General features: G+C 36.8%; 1 protein-coding gene and 1 pseudogene across 2 annotated transcripts in view; both read right to left on the reverse strand.

Annotated features, from left to right (window-relative positions):
- The window catches only part of SPAG16 (sperm associated antigen 16), a 906862-nt gene that overhangs the window by 609511 nt on the left and 271094 nt on the right, over positions 1-26257 (reverse strand). The gene's annotated exons all lie outside the window — the stretch shown is intronic.
- Positions 5064-6422, reverse strand: LOC103086172 (tubulin alpha-1B chain pseudogene; annotated as a pseudogene). Its single transcript, XR_014368634.1, has one exon. The product of XR_014368634.1 is annotated as a tubulin alpha-1B chain pseudogene (transcript).

A 26257-nucleotide genomic window follows, 5' to 3' on the forward strand; every position in this document is an offset into this window, starting at 1 on the left:
AAAGGAGGAAATGAGTTATGAGTAAAGAAAGTATAAACAGTCTTTTAAAGATAAACAATCTTTCCAGGAGTAGACAGGGCTAGGAGTCTAAAGAGGGTAGCATTCTGAAGAGAAGAGAGCAGCAGAGAGAAAACTCCAGAGATTTGCATACATCCCCTTGATTATTCATCTGGGTACCGATCAGTTCATGTTTGTGAGGAAACTACCAAAGGCTGTGAAAATAACCACCTGAAAGGATTAGAGGAAATGATTTTCAGAGTTCACACAAGGCTGGAAATAGTGAATGTTTTTCAGACTCGGAAACCTCATAATTCATGGGGGTATTGGGAAGAGTACTTAGAAAGACCCTGCCAAGGCAGTGGGACAAAAAAAAAAAAAGATCCAGAACTAAATACTGTTCTGTTTCTACCTAAGTTTAAAGCAGGACCCAAAAGACTCAAACTTCTCCTAAGTAACTTAACTATTTCTCAGAATAAAGCTAAAGAATATTTATAGGCTATATAAAATATATCCAGCACCCAAAAGGTAACAAATCAAAGCGCCTGGCATAAAATGAAAAATTACCAGATATGCAAAGAAGTAAAATCTGAACCATAATGACAATAAAAACATATCAATCAAAACCAATCCAGAACTTAATATTTAAATATATTCCAATGATATTTGACTCGTGAGATTTTTAACATATGTAAAATAATAAGCATAATAATAACAACAGGAAGATCAGGAGAAGTATAAGCGTGACTTATATTCTTATAAATTGCTCTATCTGTGACATCGTACACCACTTAATATTAAAGGTAGAATCGACCACTAAAATAGCCAAAAATAATAGCTATAAGACAATAATATACATAAAATGAAAAAATAAAAAATATTCAATCCAAAAGAAGGCAGAGAAAAAGGCAAAATCACAAAGAACAAATGAGACAAATAGAAAGCAAGTGGCAAATGGTTAACACTTAACCATGCTAAGAGTAGCATTAAGTGTAAATAAATGAAACACTCCCAATTAAAAGCAAAAGATTATCTGATTAGGTAAGAAAGCAAGACTCCATTATTTGCCGTCTGTGAGGGACCTACTTTAATACAAAGATACAAATAGGTGAAAAGTAAAATGATGACAAAGGATATGCCATGCTAATAATAAGCAAAAGAAAACTGGAGTGGCTATATTAATATCAGACAAAATTGATTTCAAAGATAGCAATATCACTAGCGATAAAGAAAGTCACTGCAGAAGGATACTAGAAAACTTTCGGGGTTGGATATGTTCATTATCTTGATTGTGGTCATAGTTTCATGGCTATATCAATAAGTCAACTTTTATTAAACTTCACACTTTAAATATGTACATATGTCAACTATATCTCAATCAATCTGTTATCAACAACCAAATAAGAAGCAGATAGAAAAAAGGGGTACCCTTTGATGGTGAGGAGAATGATCCACTGTAGACTGAAAAATTAATGGTAAAAGAAAAGAGCAGAGAATTTCTGGAGTGATATCATTGAGTAAACTTGCTTTTCTGTAAGTTATTTATAATTTTCAATCCACTCTCTTGTTCCCATTGACTTCTCTTCATAACCATTATCACCATTCTTGTCCAAGCTACTATCATCTCTGTTTGGATTGCTTAACTACTTTGCTCTGAGAATAAAAACAAAACTCCTACAATGGCCTTTAGGACTCTCTCCATGACCTGGTTCCCACCTATTGCTCCATCTTTGCTTCAGATCAACTTACTCTTATTCTCCCTTTTCATCTGCATTAACCTGCTTTCAATCCCTATACTAGTTTCCTAAGGTTGCTCTCACAAAGTAACACAAACAGTGTGGCTTAAAACAACAGAAATTTGTTGTCTCACAGTTTTCTGCAGACCAGAAATCCAAAATCAAAATGTGAACAGGGTCATGCTCTCCTGAAGATGCCAGAGAAGGATCTGTCCCAGGCCTCTCTCTAAGCTTCTAGTAGCTTCAGGCATTCCCTGGCTTAAAAATGGTTATTTTCTCCCTGTGTCTCTTCACATAGTCTTCCCTCTGTGCATATCTGTGTCCAAATTTCCCCTTTTTATAAGGACACCAGTCATATTAGACTGGGGATCTACCATAACAATATCATTTTAACTTTGTTAAATCTGCCAAGATTCTATTTTCAAATAAGATCACATTCTTAGGTACTAGAGGTTTGGACTTCAGCATATCTTTCAGGGAGAGCACAACTTAACCTAAAACACTCCCTGTATTCATTGAACTGCATTTTGCCAATGGACATTTATGCAGCTCTTCTGTCTGAGCAGATCCTTCTCTGACTCTTTTTACCAAAACTGGTACCAATCCTTCAGATCTAAACTAAAGTGTAACCCCTTCAAGACTTTCTTGACCTGCTTCATTATGTCAAATTCCCCTACCCAGACTCTCATAGTCTTGGAAACCTCTCCTTTATAACACTTGTTTGAGATAGAATTTTTCATGGTAGGACTATTTAAATATGTATATTTTCTCTCAATAAACTGTTAATTCCATGAATATAGGTAATGTGTCTGTTTTGCTTACCATTTTATTGCCACCACTTTGTAGAATACAAGGAACATAGTACATTATCAATAACTAATTATTGCATAATAAATAAGATTATTTTTAATTAAATAAGTTGCTTGTTAGTGACTTAAAGTAACGCATAAGCTTAGAAAGATATTTTTATCATTTCTATAAGAAAATAAAAGTGTCATGAGGGCCTGGTAATTTAATTAAGGAATGAATAAAATAAAACAAATACACTAAATTAATTTAATATATAATTTAAGTACAACTTTAACAAGTTTTACTCTGTTATATTGCAGTAAGTTGGACACAGGAAGTACTCTATTTTCACTTTCTCAATGAAATTAATTTTGTTCTAATATGTGAATCAATATGAATGTTAAGCACAAAATCCATTCTGGAATGACATATCAAAGTAAAGAGATATTGTTCCCTATTTTGCTCGTTGTGAAAAATATTGAAATTAACCTTGGCTGTGTGTATGCTCTGATCTAATTTTAATTAAAAATTTTTCACATCCCTTTGCACCCTGTTGCTTTCAGTGTAAACTAAAAAAAAGGCCTATGAGATCTCATTTCTTAATCATGGATGTACACATACATCACATAACACACAAGTTAGTCACATGTTTTAGTTATAGAACTGATTGATATTTTGAGCTTTATTAACAAGCAAATTTGTTTTAATTAATTCTTAATTAAATCTCAGTATTGACAGGATAACTTGAAGCTTTTATAAGCATTTTATAGTCTACTAAGTTTCAATATGACAGGCAATGTTGACAACTTTTATCAGCTGTCAATCCAATCTTGTCAGTCTGGAGTCAGGATGAATTCTTTTTATGCATTTACAAATCCACAAAATTGAAAAAAAGAAGTTATGGCTATAAAAACACATAATCCTTTTCTGATTTGAAATCAGAATATTGTGAAATTTCTATAAGCTAATGTTAATCTTTTTATACTTTATAGAAGTAAAGTAGTTACTAATCTTTTCTTGAGGGGAGATCAAGATGGTGGAGTTGGAGGATGATGAGCTCACCTCCCCCACAAACACATAAAAAATACATCCATATGTGAAAAATTCTCACTGAAAATATACTGGAGGCTGGCTGAAAGGTTCCTCTACAATAAAGGCTGTAAAGAAAGATCCACACAGAGTCAGGTAGGAAGAGAAGATATCAGTTCAGGACCTGTGCCCCTAGGAGGGGATACAGAAGAGGAGGAGGATTACATGGGCTCAGAAATCCTCCCTAGAAAGCGAGCAGTTTGAACCACATACTGGGTACCCAGCCCTGGATCTGACACCAGGAAGAAAAGTCCTCTTAGCTGCTTCAAAAAACAGTGGGACTAATAGGAGGGTTATAAGAAATCTAGACTCCACTCATGAAGAACAAGTAGTTACTTGCTTACTTCCAAAACAAGGCAGCTGAAGCATACTGAAACTGCCCAGGACTCAGACCCCAGAGTGTGCCCCAGCCCACACCATGTGCTTGCCTCTCCACCTCTAGCTCCGGCACAATTCCACACTAGGGCAAAGACTGCTATTGGCAAAGAGAGTGCACAGTTAGAGGGGGATGGAGCTGGCTGACCACGGCACTTCATCTGAATGGAACAAGGGTGGCCATTACTGGTACTCATGGAAATAGCAGATCAGAAGCAGTCTGAAGTTCTCACTGGTGTGCCAGAACTGTCCCAGAGCATGCCCTGGCCCACAATGGGCAACCACTCTGGCCCCTGTTGTTCCAGCACTTCTACCCTCTGGGGCAAAGATGCTGCTTCTGGGAGCGGGGAGAGTGCACACTTAGAAGGAACAAAACCAGCTTGGACCAAACCCTTCTGTTATATCACCTTGGGACCCGACCCCACCCCCAGTAGGACAATGATGGCCACTGAACATAGGGGAAGCCCCAGCTCACACCTGGCTTTAGTCCTAGTCCCACCATCTCCAGCCCCACCTCCCACCAAGGTGATAGCCGCTAGCTATCACCCTAGGAGAAGACATGACCCATGCTCACTTCAGATCCAGTTCTGCCACTAAGCCACTGGATACACATAGACTATATAGGGATGCTCCCCAAAAGGATACCCTTTCAGTCCAGAACAGATAACTGTTTCACCTAATTTCAGAAACAGAAAAAGTTAAGCAAAATGAAAAGACAGAGGGATTTGTTTCAAGTGAAATAACATGTAAAATTTCCCGAAAAAAAAAAAAAAAAAACTAATGAAACAGAGGTAAATAATTTACCAGATAAAGAGTTCAAACCATTTGTAATAAGAATGCTAAGTGAACTAGGGAAAAGAATAGATGGACACAGTGTGAATTTTTTTTTTTTTTTCCTTTCTTAAAGCCTTTACTTTTCAGACATGACAGAAAAATCTTACAGGTACACATGGAAAAGCAATACATGATCACAGTTGAAAGTGAAGACAATCTAATCAGAAAGCTTTTACTCCTGTCAGCTAATGTTGAAGCTCAAGTTCTGCATATGACATGCTGCAGGGCTGAAAGGAATAGTAATTAGTATTCCTCTCCTTCTTCCTCTCCCTCTCCTTCAACAGAATCCACACCAACCTCCTCATCATCCTTCTCAAGGGCAGCCATGTCCTCACGGGCCTCAGAAAACTCTCCTTCCTCCATGCCCTCACCCACGTACCAGTGAACAAAGGCACGCTTGGCATACATCAGGTCAAACTTGTGGTCCAGGCGAGCCCAGGCCTCAGCGATGGCTGTGGTGTTGCTCAGCATGCACACAGCTCGCTGTACTTTGGCCAGGTCTCCACCAGGTACCACAGTGGGAGGCTGGTAATTAATGCCAACTTTGAAGCCAGTGGGGCACCAGTCCACAAACTGGATGCTGCGCTTGGTCTTGATGGTGGCAATGGCAGCATTGACATCTTTGGGAACCACGTCGCCACGGTACAACAGGCAGCAAGCCATGTATTTACCATGGCGAGGGTCACATTTCACCATCTGGTTGGCTGGCTCAAAGCAAGCACTGGTGATCTCTGCTACAGAAAGCTGTTCATGGTAGGCTTTCTCAGCAGAGATGACAGGGGCATATGTGGCCAGAGGGAAGTGGATGCGGGGATAGGGCACCAGGTTGGTCTGGAATTCTGTCAGATCAACATTCAGGGCTCCATCAAATCGCAGGGAAGCGGTGATGGAGGACACAATCTGGCTAATAAGGCGGTTAAGATTCGTGTAGGTTGGGCGCTCAATGTCAAGGTTTCTACGACAGATGTCATAGATGGCCTCATTGTCTACCATGAAGGCACAATCAGAGTGCTCCAGGGTGGTGTGGGTGGTGAGGATGGAGTTGTAGGGCTCAACTACAGCTGTGGAAACCTGAGGGGCTGGGTAAATGGAGAACTCCAGCTTGGACTTCTTGCCATAATCGACAGAGAGACGTTCCATCAGCAGGGAGGTGAACCCGGAACCAGTTCCCCCGCCAAAGCTGTGGAAAACCAAGAAGCCCTGAAGACCTGTGCACTGGTCAGCCAGTTTCCGAATTCGGTCCAAGACGAGGTCAATGATCTCCTTGCCAATGGTGTAGTGACCTCGGGCATAGTTATTGGCAGCATCTTCCTTGCCTGTGATGAGCTGCTCAGGGTGGAAGAGCTGGCGGTAGGTGCCAGTGCGAACTTCATCAATGACCATGGGTTCCAGGTCTACAAACACTGCTCTGGGCACATGTTTGCCAGCGCCTGTCTCACTGAAGAAGGTGTTGAAGGAGTCATCTCCTCCCCCAATAGTCTTGTCACTTGGCATCTGGCCATCAGGCTGGATGCCGTGTTCCAGGCAGTAGAGCTCCCAGCAAGCATTGCCGACCTGGACACCAGCCTGGCCAACGTGGATGGAGATGCACTCACGCATGGTGGCTATGGGTCAGCAGGCGCAGGCAACAGGAGTAGACACCGGGTCCCGGTTACCGTCCTCGACAAGCTAAGAGTCGAGGAAAGTAACGCACTGAGCCACAGTGTGAATTTTAACAAGAAACTAAAGAACCAGTCAGAGCTGAGGAATATAATAACTGAAATGAAAAACGCTCTAGAAGAAATTAAGAGCAGACTAGGTGATGCAGAAGAATGCATAAGTGATCTGGAAGACATAGTAATGGAAATCACCCAATCATAACAACAACAACAACAAAAAATGAGAGCAGTTTAAGGGAATTCTAGAATAACATCAAACCTACTAACATTCACATTATGGGGATCCCAGATAAAATTTTAAAAATTAAAAGCCATAATAAAATTATGGCTGATAACTTCCCAAACCTGAAGAAGGAAACCCATATACAAGTACAGGAAGCACAGAGAGACCCATACAAGATGATCTGAAAGAAATCCACACCAAGACATTATTAAAATGGCCAAAGTTACAGATAAAGAGCAGCAAGAGAAAAACTAAGAGTAACATACAAGGGAACCCCCATAAGGCTATCAGCTAATTTCTCTGAAGAAATTTTGCAGGCCAGAAGGCAGTGGCATGATATATTTCAAGTGCTAAAATGGAAAAAACTTACAACCTAGGATACTCTACCCAGCAGGTTATCATTCACAATTGAAGGAGAGAAAAATAACTTCTGAAACAAGTAAAAATTAAAAGAGTTCATCAATATTAAACTGACTCAAAAAAAATGTGAAAGGGTCTTTTTTAAGAGGAAAGGAAAAGGCTACAGTAAGAGGGAAGAATTTATAGGAAAAGAAAAAAATCCACTAGTAAAGGAAAATATATAGTAAAGGCGGTGGATCAACAACATAAATAAGCTAGTAAAAAAGAAAAAATGTAAAATAAACTATAACCTCAATAAACAGTTAAGGGATAAACATGAAGATGTAAAATATTACAACAAAAACACAAAATTTGAGGGACAGGATGAAAAATATAGATCTTTTATAATGTGTTTGAACTCCAATGACTATCAGTTTAAAACAAGTAGATACAGTTACAGGTCAACATATAAAAGCCCCATGATAACCACAAATCAAAAATCTACAATAGATACACAAAAACTAGAAAAAAAGGAACACAAGAATACCACTAAGATAAACATCAAACCATAAGGGAAGAAAGCAAAAAGAAGAAAAGAATAGAGAAGTACAAAATAACCAGGAAAAAAGTAATGAAACACCAATAAATATATAAGTATAAATGATCACTTCAAATGTCAGTAGACCAAATGCTCCAAAAGACTTAGTTAGTGTGGCTGATTGTAAGCAACTGAATCAAATAACCAATACAAATAACTCACTAAGCATAAAGAAATCAACAGTATCACCATCATCAAAAGTATATATGATTGAATTCTGGCTGGGTGAAAAAGAACCATGAGACTTAATTCTTATTCTCCAGGAGGTTATAATCTGGTTTGGGGAACAGACAAAGACAACAAAATATAATAAGCCTGAGGCTTACTGTTATTATATTTTTTAATCTTGACTTTTTTATCCTGTAATTCCAATCTTTTATATAGATGTAAAATTCTCTAGAGAGCCAGTTCCCCTTTTATCAAGAAGTAGGGCAGATACAACAAAACACAGAAATAATTGCAAGGTATTGCTTTGAAGAAAATTCTGTTGGGATAGAGAGATAAGGCAATTTATTGAAAATGGTGTTTCTTTAGGATCAGTTGGGCTGGGTATAGGAGGGGCTGGCAGGAAGAGAGTCTGGAAGTGCCAGAGGACAGTTTTAACAGACCCAAGCTGAAAGGAAAGGAGCCTGCCTGCACCAGGTTAATGGCTGTACATTTCAAATAAAGAGCCAAATACTAAGAAAGAAAATGACATATTTAGTGCAACAAAATTAGAGAAGAAAAGGGAGTGGGCAGGAGAAAGAACAAAAAGACAGGCTGATTCACTCATTTGACTTGGTGGATGAGAAATTATATTTTTATTTCCTGAAAAAGAAAACTGCAGAGGGGAACTGGTTTGATGCTCTGAGATATTTTGCTATGCACATTCAGAAGGTCCTGCTCCCCACACCTTTCCTGGCTGAGAAAATCTTTGCCCTCAGTATCTGCTCAATTATTTAGCTATGTTTTCTCATATAGCCCCATATCTATATCAGCTGAGGCTAATTATACATAAAAAGAACAGACATCTATCTCAGAAATAGCTCATTCCTAAGCTTGCCATGAGCATATGACTTAGCCTGGTATTGATGCCTCTTCGAGAATGCCAAAGTCTAAGACAATCAAATGCTGTCTTAAGAATTTGAACCTGGAAGCATAGAAAGAGGTTGCCAGATGTTAGCAGTCATTAGAGCTAGAAAGCCAGGTATTTCTAAGGTTGAGAAGTGTAGCCCTCATGAGAAGCATCCAAGATTATTAGGAAGAGGAAGAGTCAAGAGAGAGAGTAAGGATCAGAAGCACACAGCCAAGCAGATCATCTATGGAAGGGGGAGAAACCATCCTTTAAGAACACAGAACACAAGTTTGGTTCCTGATGTCTTGCCATAATTCTGGGTCTTGGATTTCCATAAGAGTCTCTGTTTTGCCTTTATAATAAAACATCATTTTTATACTACCAGAGAAAATATTTGTTCCTCACAGACAAAAGACAACATAAGAGTGTTTTTTTGTTGTAAGGCCTGAAAATAAAACCTGATATTATGGCCTGATACTATGTTCTGCCATGACATCTAGTGAAACTTGCAAGGCCTCCAGTGGCCTAACTGCAAGCTCCCCTCTCAACTCTGCTCCTGTGAATAAAGTCCCCTAGCCAATCAGTCTTCTTATCAAAGGGGCTAAGTACAATTTCTCCTTAACCCTGAGGCTTGGTTTCAATTCCCTGCTGGTGGTGGAATTAGGCAAAGAAGCCAACCACATCATTTTTAAGGAACCAGGGTCACCCTACCCTCTTGATGCTTTAAAATCTTATCTTCCACAGCTCCTACTTGTTCACTATGCTCCTGAAGGCAACCCCTTTGTGGCCCAGAGTGAGTGGTGTGCGGTGCCCTCCCCCGTGGGTTATGGGTTTATATGCTAATCTACTGTGGATCTCGAATTCTTAGTTTCAGGTGGGTCTTGTGTATTTGGCCATCCCCATTGTCCTAGTGATAATCCCTTTCTCACCAGTGGGGTGCATTGGAGGTGATTAAATCCTTTTATGTATGTATCTGAATCCCATGGGCTCTTCCTGTGAGGGTCCTCCCGTTTAGATTCCCATTTCAAGTTCCTTTTCCTTAGGATCTCACATACTTGTTGAAAAACGAACAAAATTTTTAAAAAATAGTCTCTATTTCTTTCAAATAATATCCTTATCAAAGTTATTTTAAAATTTTAGTCCTAAATATCATACAACCATAAAATTAATGAATACAACCTTCAGACCCAAGCGAACCTAACATTTTCATCATACATAAAATGGCAAACACATAAATCACTGGAACAATAGTGAATTGTGAAATATAGTTAGAATAAAAGATTTAGAAAGTGAAAAAAAGATTCTCCTAAGATGCTTTTTAAATGTATTTACAGTTTGAATGCCATCTGTAAGTGTGGAAAAAGGAAGTTAAGGGGAAATTAAAATTATCAATAGTGTCAGGACCAGCAGTACAATTTTAAATCAAATTGTACTGCTTATTTGGCTAGTGGTTCTATTTTCTGGAGTACCAGATTTGCAGGAAGTAACAAGACTGAAAAAGAACAGAAATTTTCTATTATTATCTGGTTCTTGGAAATACCGATTAAAATTCTGAAAGCAAAAAAAACTAAACAAAATTGTTAGTAAAGAATATTTCTTCTAAGAGACCTTCAAGATGGTGGAGGAGTAAGATGTGGACATCACCTTCCTCCCCACAGATACATCAGAAACACATCTACACGTGGAACAACTCCTACAGAGCACATACTGAACTCTGGCAGAAGACCTCAGACCTCCCAAAAGGCAAGAAACTCCCCATGCACCTGGGTAGAACAAAAGAAAAAAACAGAAACAAAAGAACAGGTATGGGACCAGCACCTAGGGGAGGGAGCTGTGATGGAGGAAAAGTTTCCACACACTAGGAAGGCCTTCACTGGAGGGGACAGGGGGTGGCGGGGTGGGGGGGGGAAGCTTCGGAGCCACGGAGGAGAGCATAGCAACAGGGGTGAGAGGGCAAAGCAGAGAGGTTCCCGCACAGAGAATCGGAGTTCCTTCCTATGGTCCTTTAGTTGTCCCTCCACATACTGGGATCTCTTTCATATATTAGTTTCCTAAAAGGAAAAGGCTTTGTATGCTGAAATAATTCTTCGTCACTTAATAATATCTTATGTGCTTCTGATCCATAAAAAACAGTTTTGGATAAGTGGTGATAAGCACTTAGCAATGAGCATAATCAAAACTGGGCTCTAGTCTTGGATCTGTGTTCATTTGCTGTATGATTTTTCTTAGGCCTCAGTTTCCTCATCAGTGACATTAATCATGTCCTAGAGATGACATCAGACTGTCATCATCAGCTCACAGCCTGTTTAAATAAGTATGCCCTGTTCACAGTTCTATATAGATCTGGCATCCCTAAAACACCCTGACCATAACTGAGTATATCAAAACTGGAGTACATAACTCAAAGACATCCAAATTTAGAGAAGGTAATGGTTAATTTTATGTATCAACCTGACTGAATCATGGATGTCCAGGTATTTGGCTAAACATTATTTCTGGGTATTTCCAGACAAGATTAGCATTTGAACTGGTAGACTCAATAAAACAAGTTGCCCTCCCCAATGTGGGTGGGCATCATCTAATCCATTGAGTGACTGAATAGAACAAAAGGGAGATTTTGTCCCTTCCCTTCTGCCTGAGTGTGTGAACTGGGGCATTGGTGTTCTCCTGCCTTCAGATTGAGACTTACACCAAGAACTCCCCTGGTTCTCACGCCTTCAAATTTGGACTAAACTACACACCACCAGGATTCCTGGGTCTCCATTTTGCAGACAGAAGATGGTGGGACTTCTCAGCCTCCATAATCACATGAGCCAATTCCTCATACGTATGGAAGGATGGATAAAAAAGGAAGTCTTGTGGAGGAGATGACAGGGAATTGGAAGCAGCAGAAGCATCAGAGGAGAAAGCGGTCCTTGGTTACCGTCTGGGTTAGTGTTAAAATCTCCACCCCAGTAATGTGTTTCTCCTCCAGAACAAGCCCTCTTGCTTCAAGAATCCTTTGAGAAATCTTGGCTCTTTACAATCAACTACTACCCAAAGGGTTACTTTGGACCACCATTTCCTGAACATCTAAGTCATGTACCACCTTCAGTATGGCTGTCACAGCCAAGTTCCAACTGTCCTATATTTTCCTTAAAGTGACTTATGTCTTTAAGTTATAAGCATATTTAATGCTTTATCTTAAACAATATCAGCCAAAGCTTTATTTTAATATAGCAGTCATTTTTAGAATATTAAAATAAAGACACAATTATCGAAAAGAAAGCTATTCCATATACCTCCTTAAAATTACTTTATGTAATTCTGGGCCTCTTTTAATTTGAAAATAATCTAGGAATTGATCATGGATGATAACAGTGAAATATTTTCATAGTTGTTTTCACAATTAAATACACTCTGTAGTAACCCTGTGGGAGTTTCTGATTTGTAGTACAGACTTCAGTAACTAATTGGAGAAACAACTCTGACCTCCTTTAGTTTACCATGTGAAAATTACCAATATTTTTGTCTTGAAATTCCAATTCTGCTTTAATTTCCTAATGGACTTTATTTTGCTTGCTTATTTGAGACAGTCTCCAACATTTTAAAATATTGCAAACACATTTAAAAACTAGAAGTAAAACAGACAAGAAGGTGAACCCTTTGCATGCACAGGGTGAACAAATTAGTGCTCTGATGATCAATCTGCAGTAGTTAGAGAGTTAGCTTTGGAATATTAATGTAAGTATTACCAGTATGTGAAAAAGTCTCTTTAATATTTCCTAGGACATATGAAGCATACTAAATCCTTTAACTCAAGGAGAAAAACTTTGATTTTGAAATGGCTAAAAATCATCGGGAAATTACCCTCGCAGAAAAAAAGTCACAGATGAGTGAATTAAAACAAAGTAAAATAATCCTGTCCTCAAACTCTAGATTGTAAAAGTGATTTAACAGTTTATGAGAAGCATTACTTTTATGCTATGAAGCTAATTATTAGTATTAATTTTACTAAATTAAAGTACTTAACAATAATGAAATTACTCTATGTAACACATGGACATCATTCAAGATGATGTCCATCATTCAACACATCCCATCATGTCCATCATTCAACACATCAACACATCATTCAAGAGATTGTTGAATCTGTTCATTGTTCAACATCATTTTGAGATGAATTTTAAGAATTAGAGCATGTTTGACAAACAAAAAGTAGAAAAGCCCCATTTTCATAGATTTCTAAATCTAATCACCCAGGAGGAAGCAGTACAAAATCAGATGTTGCTAAAGAAAGGCTGGTTGTTTCCTAGTTGCACCAAGAACACAGCATCACCTAGAGGCACCATTCCTAATGCAGGAGGTGAGAATAAAGGATTGGAAGCAAGTGAGAGATGGGAGCACTGATGTTCGCGAGGCGACAATACTTATTAAAAAGCTACTGCCTAGAGTTCAAAAATCCAGTTTCTCTTCATCAGAATACCTCTCATGAAACTCAGGGGCTTTTTTACTCCCAATCTGAGAACCACCAGGATTAATGGAGGATTCATACTGTCCTATTTTAGTATTAAGGAACATAAAGTTTTGGGAGTTTTTATTTTCTTCTTCTCTATTTATTTCTGTTAATAAAAAAGGTTCAGCCGAACATCTATTTGGTGTTTTCGAACATTACAGGGTTTTGTGCTTAACTATTAGTTTTCATTTGTGAATATTTCTGAAAACTCATTGTATAAAATGAAGAAAGGGTTTCTACAGGTTTCTCATAGCTAAACTAAGATAAATGATGTTTTCTTAGAAGCTGCCTTAGAGGGAATATTACAGGCAAAACAACAACGTCTTGTGACAAGAGAAGTAATAAGAATTTCAAATTTTTACTCTTCTATCCCAAGGCTCAAACTTTAATTGCCATGTAGCTTTGGTGATATGCTACTAATACGATTCACAGTTTTCCTAAAGAAAACAAGATTAGGATTAAGGCAAACAAAATATTCACATCATAACTATGAGTTAAGAATGCCACTGGGAAAGATTCCCAACGCTGGTTGAAAAACGTGAAAACATCCACATGAAATCAAACTGATTTTTTACAACTTTTATCAGCTAATACTTCTAAACAAGCAAGTATGCAGCTCATAACTATTTTAAACAGTCAAGCAAGAGGCAAAATTTGCATTTTAATATAATAAAATTCATGGGCTATCTTCCAAAGAAAAGGGTTTTTTTTTTACATACTATTACATTTCTCACAAAATGTGTATTCAGAATGCAATGTGCTACACTAAGAGCTATGTTAAATACTAATTACATGAAAGTAAAATAAAAATATACCACTCTAAAGATTTAATAGAATTCAATCTGTAAATAAAATTATGTTGCCCAGTTTTAATTAAGACAGTACACACTAATTTTCCTTGGATGCTCATAATCATAATTATTGTATACATGGATGAGTCTCTGAATTATTTTAATAGAATTTAGTGGGTGAGCCGATAGTGTACAGATTTAAAAAAAAGGAGAAAGCACCCATATCACTACTAAAACCTAGGAAATTATCTACATATGGGTAAGATGTACTTTAAAAAATTAGATTTTTAAGTACATATGCTCAATTCTAATTATATAAAAGTAATATGTACTCTATCTATGCACCTCACCACCCTAAGAAAAAAGTTAAAGAATTTTTTAAAATAGAAAGTAACCATATCCACTGACTACATTTTTTCACATCTGTACATATGTGAGACATGACTTGCCATATTTATTGCTACATTTAGCATATAAAGATTTATTTATTGCTATATTCAGCATATAAAGATTTTTATTTATTTTTTTCCCATTTCAACTTCTGTTTTCCATAACTTAGTAGGACTACTAAATTGCCAATCTCCAATGCCAATCTCCTTGACCTTGTAGTCCTATCACTTTATTCTTTACAGCAACTAAGACAGGTACCTAGAATACAGAGCCACCTTGGGGGTTCTCTTAGGGATCATTTAGTTTACCCAAGTCATTTTACAGGTGAGGAACCTAAAGCACCAAGAACCTGACTTGCCTGATACCCCAGAGCAGGTGCAAGAACCTGGCTGGGATTTGGGGTTTCTGAGGCCACCTCACTCCCAGGGCCACTCACTTTTTACAGCTCTGTTTCAACACTCCTCCTCCTGGATTCCCTCAGTGCTCTATTTTCTACTACTTTATATTAATATTTTAGTTTACCCCCAACATCTGGCTCATGTCATGGGTTCTCACGGTTCAACTTTCTGGCTGACATGAAATATCACTCTCTATCCAGATTCATGCCTCTGTTTTATTCTTTTAAAACAGTTTTTCTATGAGAAATCTAAAACTAGATGCTCATGAAGGAGAAGAACTAGAAGAGCCCATTTAACCTTTTCTCCATTATCTTCATCAAACACCTTCTGCATTCCAACAGGCAAGGGATCTTGGTGTATATTAATGCATCTCTGCACTTTATCCAGAAATGCATTAGGCAACCAGATTATGGTGCTCCATTGTATCAAGCTTTCCACTTCATCATGATTGCCACTCTCCTAGGCTATAGATGTGTCTCTTCACATCTAGACACTCACACTTTTAGCTCGTCTTCTTTCCCCAGCTAGAGAACCATGTAGCTAAGCCTCAGTGTGACTCCTACAGTCTCTTCTTCCTCTTCCATCAATCACATCAAACCCTCTGTTACATTTATAAATCAACAACACTTTCATGAATGAATATCAATGGACCTTGTTTTCTCCCCTTTGAAATGAACTGGTGTATAGTTCAAAGTATGTAAAAACAAAGCTCTATAAACCTATCAAATGGACATTAGTTAGGGTCAAGTAAATGTAAAATTGATGATCCATGCATTTCCAGATTTTACAAGATTAAGCATAGAGATGGCATAGCTGCTGATACCACTGAAATTTGTGTATTGTGTGTGTGTGTGTGTGTGTGTGTGTGTGCAGTACAAGAGTTTTGCTCCCATTTAAGAAATACAAGACTCAGTAAGCATGCTGTATGAGTTAACAATGGAGAGAAAACCAAATGATTAAATACAGATAAAAGGGACCAGGTCCAGACATAAATTTACAGTATCAGGCTATACTTTATTCAAATAGCTACAGCCCTCCATGATGTTAACATATAGATGCCTCTAGAGTGATAACTGGTGCAACTGCTTAAATAAAGTGGGAAGCAGCTACAAGCACAGGGAGATCAGCTCCATGCTCTGTGACAAACTAGAGGGGTGGGATAGGGAGAGTATGAGGGAGGCTAAAGAGGGAGGCGACATGGAGATATATGTACACATATAGCTAATTCACTTTGTTGTGTAGCATAAACTAACACAACATTGTAAAGCAATTATACTCCAGTAAAGATGAAAAAAAAAAGTGAGTAGAAATGGAGAGCAGTTCCATCATAACAAAAGCAAAGATGACAAAACATATAGTTTTGAGATAAATTTAGCTGTTGTGAGATACTCAATAGGCAAGTGTGACTTTTTAGATCTGATCCTAAGATATTAAGAAGTTCAAAAGCCTAGTACTTATGGAATTTGAATGTAAAGACACTTGTTATTAAATGTGATATGTTTGTAAGGCCAGACAGATGAGATAAACAAGAACAGAATAAAAGCAAGCAAGAAGAAAAAACACATGGACTTAATGAAACAGGTATGCTAAGTTCCATGAGGTAATAATCAATTTAAAAAGCCACACAAAATTGCCATCTACAAAGACAGTGCAAGTCACTGGAGTTATAAAGATGAATCCCTACTTTCAAAGTTCTCTGTGCGGTGGTTAAACCAAGTCATGTAAGCAACTCCCTATGCTATAAGGCACAATAAAATAATGACTCAATTGGGGTAAAAGAATGCACATGAGTGCTCAGGAGAAGGAAAAATGCAGTCTGCACTGGGGGAGCTGGGGGTAGGATTGGGGTGGGGGCAGTAGTCAGGGAAGCACCTTGGAGATTCTAACACTACCACTGAGGCTTGCAGGATGCGAAGGATTTCAAAAAGTAGAAGAGTAGAGCTAACACTAGTTAACTAGCAGAGGCAACAGAAATTTCACACTGCACTTGCCCCAGCTCGAGCCTGGACCACCTCTGCATCCTTCCCCGAAGCTGTTCTTTACAGAGTCATCATGATTTCAGTAAACGGCACCTATCAAGTTCATCTTAGAAAGCCCCACCCTCAGACACCAAAGCTGTACATCACTAAATCCTATCAGTTCCATTTTCTACAACAAATCCTGCCATCCGCCTCTCACTACCCTTACTTAGTCAAGCTAGGACTGCGTCCTGCTTCCCCTTTTGCTCCTTCTTATCTACTCTTCACAAAGCAGCCAGAAGAATCATAAAATAAAAATCAAACAATGCAACACTCACGCTTAAAATCCTTTGGTGCCTTTCTATTGAACTTCGCATGAATCCAATTTCCCTAACATGGACCAGATGTTCTGACCCTTCTCTACTTTCCAAAATGGTTTCTCACCATTTTCCCCATTGTTCATGATGTTCCATCTAACCTTGGTTTTCTCTTTTAATTTCTTAAACAAACTTGAGTTCCTTTTTACAAACTTAAACAAACTTGAGTTTGTTTTTACAAACTTAAACAAACTTGAGTTCCTGTTTTTTGTACCTGGAATACTTCTTTTCCTAACTCTTTCTGCAACTAGAGCCTTCTCACCCTTTTATACTAAAATAGTATTTTCACAGCAAGCCCCAACACTAACCAAATGCAAGTCATCATTCCACTTTTTCATTACATGAAACACTGTTTTATTTTTCTTTCATAACAATGTGTAATTACAGTATACATGTATTTGTATAGTTGTCTCAATCATATTTTTCAGTATTAATATAATATAGAATTGTCTTTTTTAAACAATTCCATATCTAGCACTTAATATAGTACTTAAGAATATTTGAAGGATGAAGGAATAAATAAATAAACGCTAATACATTTAGGTCTGCATCTACATACATCTTGTTATCTACATACATCTTGTTATCTACATACACCTTGTTTATTGACAGATAAGTCTTGTTATAGAATATTTACAGGACCCAATCTTAGAGAAGCAACTTTAAAGGTCCTAGGGATGTCCTTGATCAGAGGCCATAAAGGCCACACTGCTGAGCTCCTCACTATTTCCACTCAGAAATAGCACACTGTCCCATCAGATGATTGATGAAAACTAGAAAGCAGGATACTGTGCCAGTCCTGTGGTAGATGATTTAAAAAATGGAAGTAGAAAGATACATTGCACCTTCAGTAGTGTATCCTTCCCTAAAGACAAAAGACTTCCCACAGATAGGAGAAGTCAAAAGAGTAGACTTATTACTCAGTGCTAGCTTCATGAGCATCCAAATAGCAAACTCACACAGGGTCCCATACTCAAAAGAGTCCTGTACTTGGGGTTAATGATCTATGGTTGCCATCTTGAAATTCTTAATAATGTTGTTTTTGAATTATTTTGTAAGTGAAATCAGATTGGACAAAAGTATGTTCAAAAGGCTTGGAGCCTTGGCTCATGTGCAGTCCTGCTTCTAGCCACCTCCACTCACTTATTATCTGAGTGAAGTGAGGTATTTTATAACAGTTCCCAAAACCTCAGTTTCCTATTTCATAAATTGAGTCATAATATCAATGTCACAAATTTATCATGAGGATTAAATAATTTCATAAAGCCTTTACCCCAGTTATCTATTGCAAAATAAAATTTTAATAAATATTGCTTCCATTCCCTTTTCTTCCCTAACCCAGATTGCCTTTACTAGAAAAACAAGTAGTAAACAGAAAAACCAAATAGATGTCCTAATGGAAAGAAGAGACAGATGTTTAGTTCTTTCATATATGTTTTAAGATGTTCAACAAGAAAACAAAGAAACCTGAAAACTTAAAAAAGAATGCTTTCCTCTGAAAATAAAGGCAGAAAATAGACATTTTAAAAAGTAATAGTTCAGGCTTCCCTGGTGGCGCAGTGGTTGAGAGTCCACCTGCCAATGCAGCGGACACGGGTTCGTGCCCCGGTCCGGGAAGATCCCACATGCTGCGGAGCAGCTGGGCCCGTGAGCCATGGCCGCTGAGCCTGCGCGTCCGGAGCCTGTGCTCCGCAACAGGAGAGGCCACAACAGTGAGAGGCCCGCGTACCGCAAAAAAAAAAAAAAAAGTAATAATTCAATTGGCTCTATAGTGGAGAGATAGCAGTGATACTTTAAGAAAGTGATAATTTAAGAAAGGTGCATCGTGGAATCAAACTACTTGGATTAGAGTTCTGCTTCATTATTTACCAAGGGGTGAACTTGTATATGTTATTTGCTGTATCTATTCCTTAGTTTCTACATCTGTAAAATGGAATCAATTTTCTCCTCTTATATACATATGAGAAAATGTAGAAAGCACTCATCAAATAGTAACAATTATTATTACTGATACAAGAGGCAGAAATTGTTGTTTTGTATATAACTATACTTATTGGGAAGAAATTATTACACAGTACTTTTATTACAAATGGGAGATCCCAAAATAGTATTGTATTAACTCCAGATTTTATATGATTGACCAAGAAAGGGAAATTCAATGATTGGTGAATAGAGCCACAGGAAATTTGACATCTCCCAGAAAGTAGTCTATTTCCTGAAAAACAACTAGGTATTTGGGGATTCATTTTTGTTTTGTCAAATTAATTTGTCTCATGGAATATGTAGAAAGCAAGCACAGTCTATCTTTATTATTAGGGATTCTGTATTTGTGAATTTGCATACTCACTAAAAGATTTTTGTCACCTCCAAATTAATACTCTCAGTGCTTTCATGGTTATTCATGGACATTTTCAAAGCAGCTAATGTTTTGAGTCGCCAAACCTACATGGTCCCAGCTGAAGTCCAGGGTAATGCTCTCCCTTATTTCAGTTCTAATACTGTAAACATGTGTTCTTTTCATGGTCTTTTTAGGGCTATACTTGTACAATGTTTTGTTTTTTGTTGTTGATTTCTCTGTTTTAAATGGTTTGATTTCAGCCCCCAGGCATAGTAATAAAGTGCTGATTAGTGTTCCTAAGCGCAAAAAGGCTGTGATGTATCTTACAAAAAAATATATATGTTAGATGAGCTTTGTTCAGGCATGAGTTACAGTGCTGTCAATGGTGAGCTCAATGTTACTGAATCAACCATACATATTAATTAAGATATCTTTAAGCAGAAACACATAAAATAAGGTATGTGTTGATTGGTTCATGAAAATATTGTGACTGAAGGCCCTCAGGAACATAACTCTGTACTTCCCCCAGGAAGTTTATAGAACTTAACTGCCGTGGCTAATGAGAATCAACTGTATAGGCATTTTCATACCAAGTTAATAGAAATTTAAAATGTACAACCTTTCCTGTGGAAAAGAAAGGCTTAAAGTTGATGTATTTTTGACATTTAATATAAGCGCATAATCACAGATATGCCTCAACATTTGTGTGTGTGTGTGTGTGTGTGTGTGTAATGAAGTATTCCATGATAGGCAAATATATATATTTGCATCATAACAGCTAAGAAAGTACAAACAATTTATAATAAGTGTATAGGTAAATTGAATCATAGCTTCTTCATACAGTGAAATAAAATGCAGCCATAGCTTACCTTCAAGTTAGAAAGTTAATAGAAATGTCAAATAAGCTCCTCAAATTCCATTTAAATTACAGTAGAAAAGTTAAAAATTAATTAATACTTATTAGCACTAAGAATAGAAAAGAGTACCACCAGGGAATCAGAAATTTTTATAAATTTTAGGTAGTTGAAATGTGGAATGAAATATTGAAAGAGAAGTCAGAGCAGAGGAAATACTGTGCAAAACATGTGAGATGTTTCAAAATCACACAGATCCAGATGGCAGCCACGCTGGCCAAAGTAAACAGGAAGATAAAATGGAGTAAACCTCAGAATTTCAAAAAGATAGAGATAGAAAACATGAGAGAATTTAAAAGACATGGAGAATCTACTCAGAAGGTTCAATACATATAGAGAGAGTTTCACAAAGATGGAAGAGAAAAAAATATTAGAGGGGAAAAAATCAGAGTAATAATAAAAGGAAAGTTTCCTGTATTTAAGAAAAGCATTTATCTTGAGATTAAAGACCAAGAATCCTTGAATATAATGAATAAAAATTTCCACTTCTAGATACATAACAGTAATATCCCAGAACTATAAAGAAGAGGAGGAAAAAAAATCAAACTTTCCTAAGATAACAAAAACAGATCCCTTTCAAAAATGTAAATCTGAATGAACTCAAACAGTTTGTCATTTCTCATCCATCTGGTGGTATACTAGATGACCACTCATCTAGGTTTTTCAAGAACAGCTCCTGTTTACCTCTGTTTTCCTGAAATAATTATTAATAGTGTCCTCTTTTACACTCAACAGTATCCTGGTTTAAATGATAAATATGGTCATTCTATGTGTGGTGGGCAGAATTATGTCCTCCCAAAGATGTCCACATCCTAAGTCCCAGAACCTGTAAACATGTTAGCTTACAAGGCACAAGCAACTTGCAGATGTGATTAAGAATCTTGAGATGTGATAATCCTGGATTATCTGGATAATAATCCACTGCTGTGTAATCACAAGGGTCCTATAAAAAGGAGGCTGAAGGGTCAGTGATGGAGGATTTGACAACAGAAGCAGAGGGATAAATGCATTGTGATGAACGGCTATGAGTCAAGGAATGAGGACAGCCTCTAAAAACTGTAAAGGCAAGGAAACAGATTCTTCTCTAGAGCCTGCAGAGGGTACCAGCCCTACCAACACCTTGATTTCATCAACCCACCGAGATTGATTTTAGACATCTGACTTTCATAAATGTAAGATAATAAACATGTGTTGTTTTAAGCTATTAAATTTGAGGAAACTTGTTACAGTGATAATAGAAAACTGATACACTATGCATACCATAGAGTTTAATTTCCTAGTTTCTTCCACTAACATAACATCGTGAACCTTTTCTTACACCATTTAAGTCTCTGTACATACTACTTTTAGAGATCAAATATTATTGAATATACAAACCCTAATTTTCTTAACCAACTCTGTTTTTAGACACTTGGTTTGTTAAATATTATTTAAGAAATACAAATAATTCACAATGTATATTCACTAATAAATTCTTGTCAGAATGTTTTAATGTTTCTTGTGGAAGACTGTCAGAATGTAATTATTAGGACAAATAGGATAGACGTTTTTAGGATCCTTGGTAGATACATTATCGAATTGCTTTCCATAAAATTTTTAGCAATCACAATATACTTAAGCGTGAGGTTTAAAATGATAAAAAGCCTGGGCTTCCCTGGTGGCACAGTGGTTGAGAGTCCACCTGCCGATGCAGGGGACACGGGTTCGTGCCCCGGTCCGGGAAGATCCCACATGCCACGCAGCGGCTGGGCCCGTGAGCCATGGCCGCTGAGCCTGCGCGTCTGGAGCCTGTGCTCCGCAACGGGAGAGGCCACAGCGGTGAGAGGCCCGCGTACCGCAAAAAAATAAAATAAAATAAAAAAATAAAAAGCCTCGATCTCATTTTTAAAACATATTGGCTAATTTTATATATAAAATGCATCAGTTTAATTTACATTATTTGGTTATATCTTTAAATTTCACTTACTATTTAAATTACTTGAAAAGCATGGATTGTTGAATGCTATCATATTAACAAAATTTTTGTACATTCTTACACATCTAAACTGAGACTGCATAAAAACTCACAACCATACTTGAAAAAAATTACAGGAACATAGTCATAGTATACAGGAGGGATTAAGAACTCACTATAAAAGTTCTTTATTTTTTTTTTTTTCCATATAAAAATAATTTATGCACAACTGTCTGCCATGGGGCTGGGGAGTGGAGGATAGGTAGCTGCTACTATGCTAAGATCTAAAATTGGCTAAAATTAACTGCAAGTTATCTTCTAAGCCTTGCCCTGGAAGTTGCAAGCCTTCAATAGACTCATAGTTACATCATACAGTTTCTATCAGTGTAATTGTTGTCTAGATAGGGACAGAGATTCCAGGTACTTTCTACTCTACCACCTTCTCAGAATCATCCTGTCTTATTTATTCTTGAAGCCATCTGTAGTATAGGTTGTACAACTTCTTGGAATACTCAATTCTATTATTTCATTTCCAAATCCTCTTTAGAGCATTCAACAACTCATAATCTGTTACACTTATTTGATGCTAATTTTTAATATTTCTTATTTGTTCACTATTGTTAAATAACATTTATTTGTATATTGCTTATCCAATGAAACTAAAAGATCTTTAAGAAAAGGAATATGACTGAGTGCCATGAAAAGAACATATAAATTATTAATTAGGTAGCCCTAAGTATTGTCTTCAAACTTCAAATGATACCTCCTTATTTAGAACTTGTTATATGGGTAAGCATATCTGCCATGATCATTTTCCTATTAGATAGTACAGAGATTTTAATTGTACTGCTAACTAGCTTTTTTTTTTTTTTTGCTCTTTAACACAGTATTTCTTTTGTCTGGGGAGATCTTAATCTCCCCCTCACAATTCCTACAACTTGTTAACTGCTATTCATACTTCACATCTCAGGTCTATATTTAATCTTGTAATGATTGGTGTCTATCTTCCTGCCCACCCCACAATTCTGTAAAGTGGATGAGTGAAAATGTAGTTTGATTTGACAACCATTGAACCTAAGCACCTAGACTAATGTTTCTCCTTGAGAAGGCTTTTTGAATAAAGTTTATTGTTATTGCATATTATAGATTGAGACAGCTTCTAGGGAAAAATAATTTTATATATATAATATATATGCAAAGACATACACGTTATGTATTTATTATAAATCCTAGGAAAATAACCCAGAATAATAGATAACCATAGCCATTATATTCGTATAGCAATAGCACCATCTTTGAGGAGGAGGAGGAAGGATGGTACACATCTTCATATGGAAACCAAATTCTCTTGGGTAATTACAATGTGGATTAATTCAGGAATTATTATCTATATTTTATTCATTGATGACTGAACATAAATCAAATTTTCCCACAAACTACAATATTTTGAAGATTTTAATTAATTAGCATTAGCCTTCAGAGAAAAATAATTACACTGTCATTAAAATGTCATTGCTTTCTAAAATGACCTTTTAAACATAAGACAAAATTGAGTTATGAAGAATATTTTTGGATTAAAGTGGCAGTAGAACCTTAAGCCTACACTAGGCATTAGGTTTTCAGAATCCATTGTTTTTAACTCAAAAGAAATTAGAATATCCTATTTTCACATATTAGGGCACATTAAATATTAATCAATCTATTTAAAACTGAGAGTAAATTGAGGTATCAGGGAAATCCAATTAATTTATTTCTAGAATTATATTCATGCTAGAGACAGACAAATATTTAGAGTCAATTTGATTATCAAATTTAATGTAAATCTTAATTAAAATATATCACAATAATTATTTGTTTTTATCCAATCTGAAAAAAATTCTATTCAGTGAGAAAACAATCTATGATTTCACTGAGAACCAAGAGAAATATTTATTAACATCTATAAACCGTTTGATTTAAGGTCTATCAAGGCATTCCACAAAGATTTTCCAATTTTTATTTTCGTAACTAGGTAACCTATATGCCCATCATATAGGTGTTTATAGGTGTTTAATATTGTATAGACACAACGGTGAAACACCAGCCAGAGACCTAACACCATTATGAACCTAAGACCACCTAATTACATACACACATATATAAGTACATATATGCAGACCTACATGCATGCATACATGCCTATGTACATGCATGAATGCAAAACACAAACACATAAATAAATAGCAAGAAACAATTAGTTTTGTTTAATTTTGCTTATTCATATAGTTAAATATAATCAACAGCACATCAATAAAATAAGTGCAATGGATAAAAAACCAACTGTAATATGTTGTTATTGGAATAGGAAAAAAATCCATCTGTCTCATTTTGAAATGGCATTGTTTATTGCGCTGAACTGTATTTAAAAAGCCCAGCAGGTTGCTTTGTGAATCAAAAATCAATTCCTAGGAGCCTTCATTAGTCCACTTTGGTTTTTAGTATTTATGGTACCATTTATAGTTGTATCATCCAGAAGAAATTTAAAAATAAAGATAATAACTCTGGCCATTGGGATGTTTCAAGAAAGGGTTCTATATTTTAAAAATTTTATAATGTGAATATCCTAACTTTATAATTATAGAATTTGTATTATTAATACAAATCTGTTTACATTTAGCATATTCATTAATTCAGTACTTCTTATATAAATGTTTATCAGTGAACCCACTTTATCGGTTACTCCGTTGAATTTTCTTTAAGCTTACTGGACCCTCACCTGAATACTGCTGAATCAGAATACCTGGGAGACAGCCTGGAGAATATATACTTTTTAAAGGTTTTTGTAGCCTTTCTCATCATCAAGTACCTTAATACTTGAAAACAACTGCTTTCAAACATAACAAAGAGATGTAGCAAAAGAAAATTATAAAATCAGTATGTATTCAGACGAGTTATATTGAAGAGTGTATGAATATAGTGCAGAAAAAGTTTTAAACATCATTTAAAACTTGCTCTAATTACACAACAGAGTGGCTCTTAGTGTTCTTTTTCATATAAAATATCCTAGCTCCACTCTTCAGCACATTTCTAGAAAGGGAGTGGATCGCAGTGGTTAAGCACAGAGGCTCGGGAGAAAGCTACTTGCATCTGACTCAGACTCTGCCACCCACCCACTATCTAACCTTTCTCTACCTCAGTTGCCTACCTGTAAAACAGGATGTTGCAATGAGCATAGCATAAGTTAGTACATGTACAGTGGTTAGAACAGTGCTTACCCCATAGTGCTTGGCTCATTAGATGTTGGCTCTTTACGGCACAGGGATAAACAAGGCTGATGGTCCTGCTCCTTGTGGCTTGTAGCCAGGTATTCCATTACATACATAAAAGTACGATGAAGACTACATAGAAATATATGAAAAAAGGAGCCTGATCTATACTGGAGGAGTTGGGGAAGAAGGCGGGGTGCTGTTTCATAAGGAAGAAAGTAACATACTGACACTAAAAGGAGGGGATTACTAAGGAGGGTGTTCTGCCCACAGGGTGTGTCTTAAGCAAGTGAAAGCAGTAGCCTGTGGTCCGGAGAGATGAGAGGGCTCAAGATGAGACTGGGGAAACAGTCTTGTAAGATTTTATACCAAGAGAGGGATGAAGGGCAAAAGAGTTTCTCCTGATGAATTGAAGCCTTTTTAAACAGGAAGGAAATCCCTCCTCATGCCCAAAATTGTGTTGCAAGAGTAACCCTGGGATATAAGAAACCCTGGGAAATCAATAATTTAAGCTTTTCACACCGAAAAGTAATGAAAGACAAAGGAGGAAAAAATTGTGAATGCATTTTGAGTAGCTAATTCACGAGGTATTATCATTTTTTCTTTTTTAAAAAAATTATAGGAGAAATTCCGGGTGAAAGGACTCATTCTTGATCTTTATTAATAGAATACTGAAACCTCTACCAACCCTTCCTCTGTTTCTTT

This window comes from Lipotes vexillifer, unplaced genomic scaffold, assembly GCF_000442215.2.
Source record: "Lipotes vexillifer unplaced genomic scaffold, Lipotes_vexillifer_v1.1 scaffold1179, whole genome shotgun sequence".
Taxonomy (NCBI): Eukaryota; Metazoa; Chordata; class Mammalia; order Artiodactyla; family Lipotidae; genus Lipotes; species Lipotes vexillifer.